The sequence below is a fragment of the Lontra canadensis genome, unplaced genomic scaffold, assembly GCF_010015895.1.
Source record: "Lontra canadensis isolate GAN:19392208 unplaced genomic scaffold, GSC_riverotter_1.0 scaffold6, whole genome shotgun sequence".
NCBI classification, from domain to species: domain Eukaryota; kingdom Metazoa; phylum Chordata; class Mammalia; order Carnivora; family Mustelidae; genus Lontra; species Lontra canadensis.
The window spans coordinates 27,116,751-27,124,487 of NW_022631000.1; positions in this window are offsets into that span (position 1 = coordinate 27,116,751).

The following is a 7,737-nucleotide window of genomic DNA, read 5'->3' on the forward strand; positions in this document are numbered from 1 at the left end:
TTGAACTCTTATTTTTATATGTAAGGAACAATACTATATGAAATGGTCCCATTCTATTTTTCCCAGCTTTATTGAAGTACAATTGACAAAATTGTACTTATCTAAAGTATACACCATGATGATTTGATACATCATGAAATGATTGCCACAGTCAGGTTAATTAACACATCCATTGCCTCACATAGTTACTTGTTTATGTGTGTGTGGTGAGAATGGTTTAGATCAACTCTCTTGGCACATTTCAAGTATACAATACGTATTATTAACTACAGCTGTGGTATCCATTGTGTCCCCAGAACTATACATATTATGGCAAAAGGCTTATACTCTAACCTTCATCTCCCCCATTCTGCCCCACTTCCCGACCTCTGGCAACTACCATCCTATTCTCAGTTTCTGTTAGTTAAAATTTTTTGTTTATTTGTTTTTAGATTCTGCACATAAGTAAGATCATATAGTATTTGTCTTATCTGTTTGGCTCATTGCCTTTACCTTAATTTTCTTCACATTCAACCATGTTTTCACAAATGGTAGGATTTCCTCCTTTCTCATGACTGAATGATATTATATATACTTATATATACAGGACATCATTTTTATCCTTTCATCTGCTGATGAACACTTTGCTTGTTTCCATGTCTTGCGTATTGTGAATAATGCTGCAGTGATGATGGGGGTGCAGAGATCTTTTTGAAATAGTGGTTTCATTTCCTTTGGTTATATACCCAGAAATGGTGTAGCTGGATCACATGGTTGTTCTATTTTTAATTTTTTGAGTGACCTCCATACTGTTTACCAACAGGACTATACCAATTTACATTCCCACCAACAATGTAGAGGGGTTCCTTTTTTCTCCACATCCTTACCAACTCTCGTTATCTTTTGTCTTGTTAATGGTAGTCTTTCTATCAAGTGTGAGTTGATATCTTATTGTGGTTTTGATTTCCATTTCCCTGATGATTAGAGCTGTTGAGTATCTTTTCATTACTTGTTGACCATTTGGATGTCTTCTTTGGAAAGATGTCTTTTTAGTTCCTTTATCCATTTTTAAATCAGATACTTACTGTTATTGTATTATATGAGTTCATCATATATTTTGGATATTAACCCTTTTATTAAATATATGGTTTGCAAATCTTTTCTCATGTTCCATAGGTTACCTTTTCTATTACATATTTTTTATTTATCATTAAACAATGCTTTTAAATGATTTAATCCTAAAATTATTGACTATATATTTTTTTCTTTTGAAATGAAATGAGCTCTTTTTTCTCCCTGTAAGATATACCTATACCATGGAATCTTAAAACCCTCTGCAAGCATGAACATAGATGCTCTCAATTTTAAAGTTTAATATAATTTATTTCTTTAGTTAAATACCTGTTGTGACAAATAGCAGATATATTAATAAGGAATCTTTTGAGTTTTTAACACAAATCAACTTAAAGAAAAAAAAACAGGGCTTTTTAATTTTTTGTAGTTAAAATTCTAAGAGTAAATCAGTCTCTGGACACACTTGGATCCAGGGTCCCCTGACCTCCTTTCTCTTCCCTTTCTCCCTCTTGCTCCTCTCATCCCATCCATTGATTCTGTTGCCCTTTGTACATTAGTTTTACTTCTCATGAAGATTATTTCCATCAGGGATATAATAATATGCAGTATTATTCGGAATTATAATATTGCGATCATGTATTATGATATATTTAATATAATTACAATTAACATATGATATTAATTATATAATAATATATACTTTGATATGTTAATATTGATATTAATAACTAATATGCTAATATTATATATTAATAGCATAACATAATTATAACATAATGTTAATATATATTATATAATTAATGTGTAGAAATGTAATTAAGATCATTATATATTTATTCTATGAAATTTCCTACATAAGTCAACATTGTATTATGAGCATAATTTAATTAATGTAACCTTATGAGAATTTCTTCATGCCATTAAATTTCTGTGAAAAATTTTTAATTAGATCTATTTAATAAACTAGCTTACAAATGCAATGCTTTTGCAAAAATCTTCCTTTATTATTGGAGAAACATAATTTTTAAATTTAAATATGCTAACTCCTTTTTGGTTTATGCTTGATATAGGCAGGTTTTGTGGGGTTTTTGTCTTTTTTTTTTATGAGTAAATTTAAGAAGAATGTAGAGGCTGAAGAATAATAATATCCTATTCTTTGTATATGAAAATGGCAGTCCTGACCTGCCATTAGTCGGGGCACTTATGCCCATGATAGATTTTTCCGGATCCATCTGCTTTTCCTTCCAGGCACCCCAGGCTTCTCAGGACGAAAGGCATAATCCGCGGTCTCAGAACAGAGCAACGCTAATGAGGATGACCCTGACCCCATGAGAATAGTGTTCTGACCCCCTGACCCAAACAGAAATAGAAAATCTTGAGTAGTACATTTAAGAGTAACTTTGGGATTAGTTCTATGAGTATAAAGATAAATGAGAAAATAAATTCTACTCACAAGGAGAGACACTTAGATAATTGTATGATATTTGAAACATAAAACTTAAACTGAAAACTATTACCCTTGTAAATTGAATTACATTATCATTCCTTTTAACTAACATCAGAATTACCTCTCCTTTAATATTTCCTTAGTTAATAAGAACCAAATCTTATTATAATAATTAAGGCTACTAAAAAGTCTTTAAGCCTTTTTCTTTTTAAGAGAGACATTTATTATTCATTTATTAGGTCTATTTGAAACGTTTGGTGAAAGTGTGTTAGTTTTAGAAATTTCAATTGAAATATATTGAATATTGAGATATATATAGGTTATAATTAAATATTGCCAAATATTTCTTTCCCATTAAATATTATGAAGACTCTTTAATCGATAAACACCTACTATGCATCTTATCTCTATTAATAATGATCATTCTGAATTATTCTCTTGAATCTGTTTTACTAAAATCCTTGCATATGAATTCATTAATATTTTAATTACCTGATGGTAAATTTATATCAGAAACTTAAAATGTACTATCTCTAGATACAAATTATATGAAAATATACAGAATGAAATTATTGTTTATCTTTTTTTGCTTTGGTAAGAGATAGGGTTAATTTTCATATAAATTATAGTCATTTAGAGGCAATATGTTTATTAGTGATTGAAGTAAGAAATACAACTGTGAAATGGTCTGAGAAAAGCAAAATTCTTATTTTTCTCTTTTAAAAGAGTAAAACAATTGCCCCCATGAGGACTGGTTATACCATTTCACTATTTGTCTAATTACTTTTTTTTTTTAATGGCAGCTTCAACTCTGAATTACCCAACAATGTATGAAAGCAAGGCACTTCTTGACCGTAGGCGTCAATTTTCACATAGGACATAAAACCAGAGTCCTGGTATTTTCTGGAAGAGTGGAGTCACTAGCTCCAGTGTCCTAGCCAAATTTCAATTTGGGTAATTGCATTCTGCCTTCTTCAAAGTTCCCTGTTTGGTTCCGTTAGATAAGGAACTCCAGTCCATGCCTGAACAGTTACAGAATGTGGCAGTGCTCTGGGAAATGGTTACCGGGTTTGCTCCTTAGATAGGTGAATGACACTGCAACACACACACACACACACACACACACATATGCAGACGTGTTTACATACTCACAAGTACTAATACATGAGTGGTGAAGTGAAAACTCATGTGAAAAGCATGCTTTTGCACACATCCACATTTTCATAGGCCAGATTCCATTTATCACCAAAAACATGGAACTAGGTAAGGTCTACATGAGTACACACACAAAAATTTCAGTTATTGAAGAAGGCAATGATGGTTTAATTTTTAGGAGTCCATTATGTTATAACTAAAGCATACCACATAAAAAATAAAACAGTAACTTACTAGAGAAGAAGAAATTATATGTTGGAGGCCCCATCTTATGGCTCTAAGGATAGCCCAACTGATAAAAACGTTACTGTGCCTTCCTTTAAGAAAGCTTCAACGCATGTGTAGCAATTTTTTTAAGGAGATTTCCAGTAACCTATAACTACCCCAAGTTACTATTCACAATAAGAAGAGCAGAATTTTAGAAGTCTCCCTAAAGAGAGTAATAGCAGGATTTAGTTCCTAGTGGATTACAGCCCACATTATGAAACTACGGCACATTTGGCACAATTATGCACCACTGGCAGCCTTTTCTCAAAGGAAGCCTCATGTTAAATGAACACTTAGAATCATTTTGGAACTCATGCATCTTGCAGCTAACACTCTGCTAAGTTAAGCATCTAACACCATGCCCATCTGGTAGAGAGAGAATATCAGGGCTGCAATATCATCAGTCCTTTCCCCTTAAAAGCTTTGATTTCATTAAAGGTGGCCTCTCGAAGTGCTTTAGAAAATGAGCTACTCTGTGAAATGTGCTGAATAGGACAGAGGGGCATTGAGTACATAAATTACTGTCTTACCCATTGTCATTTTTAAGGTTTCACAGGATCATGCAGGTTGGCTGTTTTTCTGCTTTGTTTTCCTATGAAGCCTGTCTAGCAGATACTCGGTGGGAGCCGAAGGGTTGAGGAATATGCATTTGCAGTGAGATGTTCTGGCCATTACTCTCTGGTGTGTGATTGGGATCAGAGATTTCAGAAGAGAATTTGGAGACCTCAGAAACAAAATACAGGCTTCCATTCCCTTCCAGAACTAAGCATTTGGAAAACTGAGTTTCAAAGGATGAATATAAGTTTATTTCCTACTGTCTCTACTCTCACTACAAAATGGTGTTTTAAGAACTCTGACACAAATGTTTTACAAAAATACGTAATCACACAACCACAAACCACATATTCTAGCCCCATCCACCTTGCAATCATACCTGTTTGGAACACGGTACAAAACATAAACCAAGCATTAACACGTCTGCGAAGACAACCAATCGGGCGAAATTCAAACTGACTTGTACTTAACCACAAAGCCTCCAGAGCTACTGCTCAGAGATGATTTATTTAATTTATTTTATTGAAATGATTTATTTTTGCTTAATTCACAATTCCCTGAACTTAGTGATCCAGCTTCAAAGTCAAAATTAAGAATAGCAACTGCAGGTGGGCTGCCATAACCTAGTCTATGAATATTAGTGGAAAGTGATAGCATTCAAAATTTCAAAAGCTACAACAGCCTTTCATTTGCATGGTTTATTTTGCCTAGAGTAGATTCCAGGGGGATAAAGTAAAATAATCTTGGCCATCATCCTTTTTTTCTTATGTCCATGTGCTAATTTCCAAAATACAAATTTGGAATGGTCAAACAGGTCTATGTAAGTTTTACTCCACGTTTCTCTTCGTATCTCTATTTGTCTTTGGCTTGTTAGTTCATCTCTCGGTTTATTTAACCATTCAATAAGAATGGTAATCATTGTTCATAGAAACAGATCATGGAAAAAGTTGATGTTTCAACAGATTTCAAACTTATAATTATATAAACTTATAATTATATAATTTTTTATTTCTATTGATAAAATAAAGTTAATGATCTTAACTGAGCAAGGCTGTATTTAAAATATTAGGAGACTGTATTTTAGAAATATTTCATTTGAATTAAAGTAGATTTTTAAATGTTGATAATTTCATGTTGAATTTTCATTCTTTCTGGGGATGAGCTTACCCAGATTGCACAATCCTCAAGAGTTCTAAATAGCTTATATTATACTCCACAAAATATGTCAGTTTCATTTATTTCCTATTCCTTTAGTAGAACCTGGAAGAATACAAATTAAAACAAAACAAAACTAAACAAAAAAATGGACACTACACTTGCTTGTTTTTATCTTATATTCATGTATTAATTTTCAAAATACACACTTATAAACAGATTTTAATATATATTGTATCTATACTTTATTTATGTTGTATTTGTCATTTTTATTTCAAATCTTTTTTGTGTTTGGATTATTGATTCTATTTTTTTGGCCTCATGAATTCATTTCACCTTTTTCCAAATGAAAACACATATTTATATCATTATAATTTCAAAATATAAGTGAACGTTCACTGTATACATTTTATATATACATTTTAAATATTAAGAAGCTGATTAATCAATAAATAAAAGTTCCTTTTAACCCTCTTTACCCTTATTAAATAGCCATCACTCAAGAGACCGTCAACACACAACTCCTGGACTTCAGAGTTCTGTGAACCAGGGACTGGTCTGGGTCTCTTCTTTCACACCTTTTGAATAAGAGTGCTTCCACTCGCTACCTTAAGCTTGTCCCGCCATTGTATGTTGGGTGTTTTGGGAGCTGATAACCTATCTCCTTAGTTCACAGTTTTTTGTGGGTTTTTTTTTTTGTTTTGTTTTGTTTTGTTTTTTAAGATTTTATTTATTTATTTGACAGAGAGAGACAGCTAGAGAGGGAACACAAGCAGGGGGAGTGGGAGAGGGAGAAGCAATCTTCCCACGGAGCAGGGAGCCCAATGCAGGACTCGATCCCAGGACCCTGGGATCATGACCTGAGGCAAAGGCAGATGCCTAATGACTGAGCCACCCATTCTCTTCAGGTTGTATAAATCTTTTGTGTTTTACAGTTTGTTTTTTTAATTAAGACCTATTCTCAAGGAGCTTATACTTAAGAATCACACACTGAGGAGCCTACTGTGCAAGTGCGCATAACTTACATTTGAACCTGTACCTGAAACCATGATAATGAGATCTGGGGAACCTTAGAGAGGAGGTAAATTATTTTACATGTGGGATGAGTGTGGATTTTGTAACCAGAGGGAAAACTATGTCAGGCTGTATTTTATAAAATCAGACACTGCAATATTTCTGGCCCTACAAATTTTTCCAGAACTTGTCATCCCTCAGTGAAGAATTACAGTCGATTTCCCATATCTTTGAAACTAGATGGAACTTTGTGGCTATTCTGATTTAATAAAATGTGGTGGAAATGATGCTACATGACTTTAGATGCTACCTCATAAAGTAATATGGTTTCCACCTGGCTCTCTGCCTTTTGGGACACTCACCCTTTGAACCCAAACACAATATCCCAGACCACATCAAAACATCATGTATAGGTGTTCTGCCTGGTAGCCTCAGCCCAAATCCCAATTGACAGACAGCAACAGTTGCCAGACATGTAAGTGAATACGCCTTAAGATGATTCCAGTTTCAAGCAACCAGGCCATTTCTGCAGATGCAAAACAGAGGAGAGAAGTATGCCACACTAAGTACTGCATAAGTTATAGACAAATTTGCTTTATTTTAAGCAAAATAAATTTGTTTAAATCATTGATTTGGGGTGTGGGGGGGTGTTGGTTTTTCCATACAGATGAAGATAGCCAGAATAGATCACAAACTATTTTAGATAGCTGATTAGAAATGTATGAAAATAAATCTGAGCTAATCTGGCATGCCTTCATCTAGAAGACTCAGAATTATTTATGTATTACCTAAGCCTTACTAACCTAGTTTTGGGGGTATCAGACTACTGTCTTAAGACCTTTTATCAGTGCCGTAGGACCAGAGAAGACCAGACCTGGGCTTATGTGTGAATGTACTTAGGGATAAAGTTTCCCACTCTGTATGTATATGTACAGAAGGACATGTATATTCTCACTTTAATTACAATATAAAGAGACCAGTGCTGGGGCAGGAAATCAAACTCAAGGAGTGACTGAATGAGTGAGCAAGTGAGTTTGTAAAGGGAAAACTTTCTTCTTCCCTTTAGTATAAGGGCTACTTTTGCCTAAATC